The following is a 10,733-nucleotide window of genomic DNA, read 5'->3' as shown; positions in this document are numbered from 1 at the left end:
CTCCCCCCTTCTCTCTCTCCCCCTCTTTCTTCCTCTCCCTCTCCCTTCCTCCTCTCCCTCCCTCTCATACTGTATGTGGGTATGCACAGGTACATGTGTGTCTGTGTCTATGACTGTGTGTTGTATATGAAGCTTTCAATAACATCTAAAAGGATTGCATATCCAAAGAAGAAAAGAAAGTCAACCTAGTCTAACCTGTCAAGCATCTTGTGCTTGCTATCAACAGCACTTGGTGTGCTGAGGCATTTTCTTTGTCCTTTATACTCTTCTTTGGGCATAAAATGATAAGTCACGTGGCTAACATGATAAGTGTCCCGCAAATTTGTTGTTACCTTATAAAAAAAAATGTATCTTTCTTAATTGTCAATCGTGATCCCCTGATACAAAGACTAACACATCTCTATTAATAAAACAAGGGAAACCTAGGAAGTTCAACAGATTTGTCCAAGGTCATTCAGCAGATAAGAGTTAGAATTTAAAACTAGGTTCATCAGATTCAAAAGTTTTAGTTTTTTTTTTTTTTTTCCTCTACAACATTCGGTTGTGTCTAAGAGAGCAAAATAATTCACACATGGCTAAGAGAGAAAGCTGAGGAAGTGGGCTGAACTGCACAGTCTTGGCTCAAAATATAAGCTTTGCCGGTTCCAGCAGGAACCTCAAAAAACATTTCACTTCTTTGAGCTTCAGTCCTCTCATTCAAAGTGAGTTGGAATTGACTTTAGTGTTATGAAGTCATCAGAATCTCAAGTCAGTTTTAGCATCCTGGGAAGCCAATAGCCCCTCCCTTAAACGACTCTCTGGCTAGAGATTTCAACCAGGTGTTTTTCTCTGCAACAAACACCATAGTGTAGTATGCATCTCCCAAATAAGTGACCACCTCCCTTGACTTTTATTTTTGTTAAAGCTTTATTTATTTTTATGTCTAAGAGTACATATGAGTGTTCTCTCTGCATATACATCTGCATGCCAGAAAAAGGAGGGAATTAGATCACATTATAGATGGTTGTGAGCCATGTGGGTTGCTGGGAATTGAATTCAGTACCTCTGGAAAAGCAGCCACTGCCCTCCACCTCCAAGTCATCTCTCTACCCCTGCTGAGCTCCCATTAATAACACCCAGTTCAGCATTTGTTGGCGCAGAATAAGCAGTCTCTTTAAAAACGCTAGTGGTCTCACTTGTTCACATTTTGACTCTCAGTCCAACATGCCAACACCTGCTTAGTGAGCACCCTTAATACTTCAAAAACTAAGAAGTGAGTTGAAAACCAGGATGTCCACGGGAAGCTAAACTTCAAGGCTCACTTAAACTCTTGTTTGTCAACATGTCAAATGGTGGCCAGCAGTTCAATTACAGGTGATGCCTTTTCTTACCATTGGTAATATTCATGAATAGATAGATAGATAGATAGATAGATAGATAGATAGATAGATAGATAGATAGATAGATTACAGAGGCTAATGGTTCCTCTCCTAGATGATATATAAAACTGAACCACCTAATGCATGATTCTCTCCTCGAGGTGAATGTTCACCTCAACCTGGCTTCACTTCAGTAGACCAGAGATCAAAATAGATGCCTCTCAATTCCCTCAGTCCTTTAGGTGATCGGGTTGGTGAGAAAATCATACATAGTTAATATGTCCAAATTTTTCACTAGTGGTTCTTATTGTTTGAGAATTTCATGCATATACTCAATGTGTTTTGATCAAATATATTGCTTTTAATTTCACTTGTTAAAACATTGTGCAAATTTATAGCCCAAGTTAGCTACATTTAAAACTTTGAACTATTTAGAACATAAAAAAGTTTTCAAACTTTTCTTTGAATCCAATGGCAACTCAAACGGTGTCTCTGGCATGCTGGAAAGTGAGCTGAACAGTAGGTGTGTGCAGCAACATCTTCCAGGTTCATCTCCATGCATGAAGAGATTAAGTTGAGGTGAACTCTAAGGATGGTTTCTAGAGTAAAAGGTAACAATGGTCTCTTGATCAGAAGAACAAGGGTTGAAAAAAAATCTAGTAAAGACTAACTTAGCTCAATGTTTGATTAGAAACTATTCTCTTAGCAAAGTAGTACACACCATTCGAGTTATGTCTGATGCTGATCTGAGTGTCACAATTTCCCAGAAACATTCAACAACTAGTTCTTCACCAATTAAAAACACAATTATCATTTAAAGATAATTTAACAGAAATCATTTAAAGATTTGCTTATTTGTTTATTGTTTTATTATTTTATGGTTTTATATGTACATGAGCATATTTCCTGTGCAAGCATTGGTTCAGCTTGTGCATGTAATAACCCTGAAGGACAGAGAGGGCATTAGCTCCCCTGAGCCTGGTATTACAGATGGTTATGAGCTATGATATAGTTCCTGGTCATTGAACTCAGGTCTTCTGAAAGACCAACACGTGCTTTGTCTTAGTCACTGATTTATTACTGTTAAGAGACACCATCACCGAGACAACCCTTGCAAAAGAAGGCATTTAATTGAGTGATTGCTTAGAGTTTTAAAGGTATAGTCCATTTTCATCATGGTAGAGAGCATGGTACCATGCCAGGTATGGAAACAGTGACTGAGATCTACATTCTGATGTGTAGGCAGAGAGAGACAGAGACAGAGAGACAGAGACAGAAAGACAGAGACAGAGAGAGACACAGAGGAAGACACACACACACACACACACAGAGACAGAGACAGAGGTGACTGACACTAGGTCTGGCCTGGGTTTCTGAAACCTTGAAGGCCACCCCCACAGTAAAACATCTCCCCCAACAAGGTCATACTTACTCCAACAACACTATGCCTCTTGACCCATCTCAAATAGTGTCACTTCCTGATGACTTATGTATTCAAATATATGAGCCGATGGGAGTTGTTCTTATTTAAATCACCTATTCCATTCCCTGGCCCCTATAGGCTTAGGGCCATATTATATGGGAAAATGCATGCAGTCCAACATCATAAGACCTCATACTCTATCTCAATTTCAGTTACTATTTAAAGGTCCAAAGTTCAGAGCCTCTTCTGATGCTTATGGCAATTTCTTAACTGTAATGCCCTGTAAAATCAGAATTAAAAAAAAACAGATTACCTACTTCCAACCTACAGTGGCACAGAATATACATTACCATGTTATGGCAACTCAACACAAGCCAAAATCATCTGAGAGGATGGAACCTCAATTAAAAAAATAAATCCCTCATAAGAAGACAGATCTGTGAGGTATTTTCTTAATTAGTGACTGATGGGGGAGGGGAAGGACCCAGCCCATTTTGGGTGGTGCTATCCCTAGGCTTGTGGTTCCACTTCCTCCCTTGAGGTATCCAGGAGCCAAATGCACACTGGGTTGGGAGGATGAATTGGAGCTCAGAATGGATGGGAGCCCAGTCCCACTGCGATTGCCAGTTGTGTGTGTGTGAGGTAAGCATTCCCTGAGGATTCCAGTGTTATAGCTCTCAGGCAACATTCAGTGAAACAGCTCTCTTAGATGGTACTCAGTGCTTGGATACTTTATCTACATATGAACTCTGGAGAGAAGGATGTGGTTTTCAGGGTGAATGTAAATCATTTACATGGAGGGATGGTCCAGGAATCCCTAGTGCTTGATGAGTAGGTTCTTATCAGGATACAGGAAGTTGAACCTTTAATTTTGCCAAGGACTATGTGACATTCATCAGGCAGAAGATGTGGGGTTTGGGCTCCCCAGATCAGACAGTGAAGAGGAAGCCCCACAAAGAAAAGGGAGTCCTGCATTTTATGCCAACATGCTGTCCAGACATGGTAGATTACAACCTTAATAGTGTGGCCCAACACTGGAGTCTTTAAGAAAGCAGACTGAGCAAGCCATGGACAGCAAGCTAGCGTGGAGCATCCCTACACAGTTTCTGCATCTTCTCCTGTCTCCCTCCAGGTTTCTGTCCTGTTTGAGTTGCTGTCTTGACTTCCTTTGATGCTGAACAAAGATTCAAATACACACATTCCTCTGCAACAGCTATTTTGGTCATGGTATTTTGTGACAGCAATAGCAATTACCCTTTTAAAAGGGGAAAGGGAACATAGTGAAGAAAGACTAAACCAAAGCAAGAATTAAAACCATCAGAGCAAACTTCAAATTCCAACAAGGCCACACACCTAATCTTTCTCCAGTAGAGCCACTCCCCTGAGGACTAAGCATTCAAATGTATGAGCTCAAGGGGGCCCATTCTTATTCAAACTACCACATGTTGTTAACTATGTGCCATCTTCTCAGGCATAGCTTTCAAAAGGCCCTTAAAAACTCTTCCTGTTAGAGCTGAAGAAATGACTCCAGTGTGAAAAACACTTGCCTCTCTTGAGGAGGGCTGATCTTCTGTTCCCAGAACCCCTATGGCAGCTTACTTCCATCGGTACCATAGTTGAAGTTCCAGGGGAACTGGTGCCCTCTTACAATTCCCTGTGTACCAGGCAAACACAGTATATGCATACATACATGCAAGCAAAACACTCAAATTCACAAAATACAAAAATGTAATTAAAAAAAAAAAACCACATAAAGATGTGAGTTCACACATGATGGTAACGTTGTCAGGAAAAATATAATTTTCAAATCAGTGTTTCTTGTTTCAGTAGTTTGAAGGATTAGAGACTTCAAGGTCAACTCTTTATTCTGTCAGGTATATAATGTTTTACTCCCCTAACACTTCTTTGATTATTCCTCCAAGAATAATTAAGATGAAGAAATGATGGTGATAATGGCGGTTATGAATTTTTACAGACTTTTGGAATTAGAGGCAAAACGTAAGAGCAGGTTTAGCTTCCTCCTCTAGCTGCTTTTTTCTTTCTTAACTGTTTAAAAAAACATAACCCACTAAACTTGACAGTTCAAAATTCACTACATGAACATATTTTATTTAAATTGCTTCATAACTTGAAATATATCCTTGTAATAGTCAACATGCCTCAGGTAGAGGAAAAATTTTGAATTATTAAATTTGTCACTGTGAGTCACAAAGTATTAATTGCTGCAGCAAAATAAATTATGCCTGCCCTCTTTTCTTACGAGGAAATAGGCTAAAGACTATTAACTGTCAATCTCAAATTTCCTAATGTAAAATAGCATGAGAGGAAAGGGCCAGTGGGAACCAGAACAAGAGGGGTTTGCTCTACCTAGAAGGTCTTCAGCAGAGAAAGGAAAAATTGATCCCTTTCACAAACAGGGTACATTTTGGAGCATACCTCCTGGACAGTAAGAAGGAGATCCTATACAAAGGAGCTGTGCCTTTAAAAAAACCTAGCATTGTTCTTCATGGGGTTGGAGCCCAAAGTTAGAATGTGTCCTCCATGTAGGCTCTCTGGCCAGCTACAATGTCTACACATTTTCCTGATAGAACTAAGGAACATTTGAGGGAGCTGAGCTGGAATATGACTAGTGGGAGGAATGCCTGTGACAAAGGCTTTTCAACTACTCTTCTATGGGCTAAGATGCTAGAAGAGAAAGTGAGCTGCCCAGACCATCTGTCAGCTTTATCATCTCTTACAGTTTGTAGGTTAGGCTTACCTATATATGTTCTTTCTTCCTACTAAGGGTGAAATTTCATCTAAAACCTCTTCCTGAGCTCTCTTTAGTACATTGTTTTATGTACCACCCTAAGAACCAGAAGATGCACTTGATACTTGTCATAGCTAGTCATAAACATCCCATCTCAACCCTCTTCTGTAACTATCTAACTCAACTGTTTATACTTTTCTAAAGCAATGTCCTTGGGGTGCTGAGTCTTTATTTGTCTCTATAAGAGGAAGACAGTTTGTACAATGGAAAACCTTCTACTTTGCCCCAGGAGTACAGATGAAAATTTATGAAATTGAGATCTGCTTTCTTGTAGGTATCATTTCTTAGGTCTCTGAGGCTGTGAGAAACTTAGCATGCTAGAGTAACAGAAAGTTTGCCCTTTTATCATTGAACCTGTTTTTAGAAAGTTAATCAATCTTTGTCCAATACTATACATGTTGTGGTATGCTCATGTGAAGTGAATGTAAGGCATTCCTTAATACATAAATGAGTGTCCACCATTACATTTATAAGCAAATGCGACTCTACTGATGAAAACGCTGAACATCATGGTACTTTTATCTCCTTGTCTTATACCAAAATTCTTATACCCAAATAATAAAACAAAAACAAGGAAAAAAAATAAAAAAGAAAAAACCCTACTGTTCCTATCTTTTGCTTCAAATCTTTTAATGATACCATGTTGCAACAAAGAGTTAAATACACACACAAAATCCATTACCAGTTGATCTCTGCATTCCTGGCCAGATTCCACACAGTGCAGGTAGAACGAACTGTGGTTTAAGCTACCAGGTCTTAGCTCCTCTTTTCTCTTGTCTATCATTCCTTCCTCCTGCTCTATTTTTGGCAAAATAATGTTCACTTTTCATGATTCAGTGCAGTTGTTACTACTTCTGAGTTGTTTTCTTTGACTGTGTTAATAGAACAGGTTTAAAAAGTTAGAATATTCAATGTTGCCTTGACAAATAATGTAAATATAAATGCCCACAAAAGCATTGCTCTATGGAGATCTATGAATGATGCAGTTACTCTAGTTTCAACAATCAGACAGCAGAGGGATTGTGAGACCACACCCTCCACCAGCCCCACACTCTTCTGCCTGTATCCATGTAAGCTCAGAAACATACATGTCATGTATGTTTCCAATGGGAGAAGAGACTGCTTTGGAATCAAGATCCTGAGATCAGATTCTCCAGGAACGATTTCCGATCCAGTCACCTTGGCCAATGAATTTCACTTACGTGATCCTTTTCCTTACCTTTTTCACCTGAAAAACGGAAAAAGAGAAGACTCCTTCCAAGCTTGATAGAAAAGAGCAAATGAGATAGTGTCTGGACAGAAGCTCAGAAGATCTGCAATAAATAACAGCCAGAGATTTAGATTAGACTCTAAAAATCTCTGCTCCCTACAAGGTAAAAAATGGGCATCAATTGCTCAATCAGAGAAGCTAATGTTGGATTTGATGCAAATTGTCTTCCCCTTTTCCCTACCTGCCACAGAGGATCAATGAGATAATCATGCATATAATTCCCTTGAAAGTACTTTGGAAAGTATAAAGCACTATAAAATGTAAGTTGTCATTATGATTCTTATGAGGAGGCTGATTCAAAGCTATTAAAATTTGACTGTAGTCAGGGCAGGAAAAACAGACAAATTTCCAAACAGCATCTGCCTGAATCCAAAGTATTATGCCCTTCTGTTAGGCAAAGAAAACAGCTGCAATTACTTTGACAGCCCAGCAAAAACCATGAACTAATGGATGGTAAAAACAATGATTGAAATAATTAAGTAAGTGTGTGGGTCATGCTAATTGGAAGCAGGTATTAAGGCAAACTTAATTTACATTTGTATTATCAGCACCTCCCCAAGTTAAACATACATTATAATCTCCTTACTTTATGCATATATCACCAAGGGGTGGTAGTTTGAATGGGAATCATCCTCACATACTTGGATTCTTCCTTTTTTGTTAGTGGGACTGTTGGAGAGAATCAGGAGGTGTGGCCTTGTTGCAGTAGGCACTTGCCTTGAAGGAGGTGGACTCGGGGGACTAGCTTTGAGGTTTCAAAAGGCTATGCCAGGCCCAATCTTCCCTACTTCTCTGTCTGCCTGTTGTCCACAGATCAGGATGTAAAGCTCTCAGCTACTGCTCTATTGCCATTCCTGTCTGTTTCCTGATATAATGATCACGGACTAACTCTCTGAAACTATAAGCCACCAATTAAATGCTTTCTTTTGTAAGTATTGCCTTGGTCATCTTGTCTTTTCATAGCAATAGAAAAGTGACTAAGACAGAAGTTGATGCCAGGGACTGGTGTAGTTGCCACCACTCCCTTAAAAACATGCATAGGAAGAACCGAGTATGAAAAGATGGAGAGAATCATTATTGAGAGGTCAATGCAAAACAAATCAGTCTTTTCTGTTATGCAAGTAGAAAAAGTAAAGATGAGAAAAGGCAAAATGGCATCTCTTAGGTCAGCCAGCAAGTAATAAGTAAGCCAGAGCTATACCTTATATCCCCCAAATTGTAATAAGCAAAATGAATTTAGACTCTGAAGATATTGGTGTGAATGTAGGTTTTCCTTGTTAAGAGTGAACAGTCAGTAAAAAGTTGTGATTTCTAGGCTGTTGCCTTCTACCATCTTAAAATTGTGGGACAAAGGAATTTGAAAGAGAACAAGGAAGGGTATATGTGATGGCTTGGAGGGAGGAGAGCAAAGGAGGGGCTGATGTAATTCTCTTATAATTTCAAAAATAAAAAGTATTAAAAATAGACAAATAGTGTAGGGGAAGGCTTCTAATTCCTTAAATAAAAACCTTGCAAACGTTTCTAAAATTTCCTTTTTCAAAACATTAATTAGTTAACAAGCATAAACATTTTCTCATTAGCTGGCTGTATCTGGAATCTAAACCTGACACAGAGCTGTGAATCTTAAGCCAGAATATGCAGTCCTAGTACTTAGCAAGCCTGTTGGAATTAAGATTCTGATCCGATTGCTGGGATAAGTTCTATAGTTCTGTATTTCTACCCAGCTTCCCAAGTGCAGATACTGCCAGGAAAGAAAGCATTCTCTGAGGGTCACAGCAGAGGAAGCTGGCATCATCTCCCTTCAGGCTTTCTTACATTGTGTTCTTCATCATGCCTAGCATCAGCAGGAAATGTGCAATGCTTGACTGCCAACCCACATCAGAGATGGGCAGAAGTGACATAGATAAAGATTACCTCCTCACTTTTGTGATCCTGTTAAGTGTTGTCCTTTCCAATATGACATGTCAATATTGTATGGCAAATGACAGGCCTGTTATGAGAATAAACATAACATTAAACAACTCTATGGCTCAAATGAGTCCTTAATTAGATGGTGATATCTTTGGGCATGGAGGGGCATCCTTGTGTGTGTGTGTGTGTGTGTGTGTGTGTGTGTGTGTGTGTGTGTGTGTGGGAATATATCTCCTCATAAGCAGGGAATAACATTAAGTAGTTTTCATTATTCTCAGCCCTGTACCAAGAAGGAGGTGTAGATCCATCTTTGTTACTCGCAGGTCATCAAGGTATACTTCAGATCTCCCTCACTCCAAAATAGAAGAGTAATCCACATGCTCCACTATGCTCATAGCAGCTTTATTTATAACAGCCAGAAGCTGGAAAGAACCCAGATATCCTTCAACAGAGGAATAGATACAGAAGATGTGGTACATTTACACAATGGAGTACTACTCAGCTATTAAAAACAATGACTTCATGAAATTCTTAGGCAAATGGATGAAACTAGAAAATATCATTCTGAGTGAGGTATCTAAATCACAAAAGAACACATGGTATGCACTCACTGACAAGTGGATATTAGCCCCAAAGCTCAGAATACCCAAGATACAATTCACCACCCACATGAAGCTCAAAAAGAAGGAAGACCAAAGAGTCAGTCTTTCTTAGAAGGGGGAACAAAATGCTCATAGGAGGAAACATGAAGACAAAGTGTGGAGCAGAGACAGAGGTAAAGGCCAACCAGAGACTTTCCCACATGGGGATTCATCCCATATACAGTCACCAAACCTGGACACTATTGTGGAAGCCAACAAGTGTTTGCTGACAGGAGCCTGATACAGCTGTCTCCCGAGAGGCTCTGCCAGAGTCTGACAAATACAGAGAAAGATGCAGCCAACCATTGGACTGAGCATGGGGTCCCCAATGGAGGAGCTAGAAAAAGGGCTGAAGGACCTGAAGGGGTTTGCAGCCCCATAGGAAGAACAACAATATCAACCAACCAGTAACCCCAGAGCTCCCAGGGACTAAACCACCAACCAAAGAGTACACATGAGGGAACCATGGCTCCAGCCTCATATGTAGCAGAGGGTGGCCTTGTAGGTCATCAATGGGAGGAGAAGCCCTTGGTCCTATGAAGGCTTGATGCCCCAGAGTAGAGGAATGCCAGGGTGGGGAGGCAGGAGTGGGTGGGTGGGGGAGCACCCTCATAGAAGCAGGGGGATAGGGGATAGGATAGGAGGTTTCTAGGGAGGGAAACCGGGAATGGGGATAACATTTGAAGTGTAAATAAATGAAATATCCAAGAAGAGAAGAGAAAAGAAGAGAAGAGAAGAGAAGAGAAGAGAAGAGAAGAGAAGAGAAGAGAAGAGAAGAGAAGAGAAGAGAAGAGAAAAGGGGAAGGGGAAAGGGGAAAGGGGAAAGAAGAAGGGAAGGGAAGTGAAGGGAAGAAAAGAAAAGTAAAAAGAAGTAAAAACTTAAATAAATAAAATAATCAATTAAAAAAAAAAGAGTGACCCCACCATCTGCGATGTTATCTGCCATGAAACTATAGCCAGAGCTGAGCTGAAGTTAACCTTTGCCCTAAAACTTCTAAAATAGTGAGCTAAATAATCTTCCTTTGAGGTGAGAGAGATGGCTCATGGGATAAAAACAGTTGCTATGCTAAGGCTGACAACCTGAGTTCCACTGCCAGAACCATTTTTAATCCCAGCACTTATGTGCTGAGATAGGCACAGACAGGAGAATTGTCTGGAAACCTGGACTCCAGGAGCAGGATGGCAGAAACAATAAAAGACACCCTGTCTCAAAAAAGCAAAAGTAGAGAAAGGACACTGGCTGACTGCTGACAGTGTTCTTCTGACCCTCACAGGTATATAGCAGCACTTAGATCCCTGTGTGCGTGTGTCATGTACCCCC

Source organism: Mus pahari, chromosome 17 (genome assembly GCF_900095145.1).
Source record: "Mus pahari chromosome 17, PAHARI_EIJ_v1.1, whole genome shotgun sequence".
Classification (NCBI taxonomy): domain Eukaryota; kingdom Metazoa; phylum Chordata; class Mammalia; order Rodentia; family Muridae; genus Mus; species Mus pahari.
The sequence above is the reverse complement of the archived record's forward strand: the minus strand, read 5'-3'. Positions refer to the sequence as shown.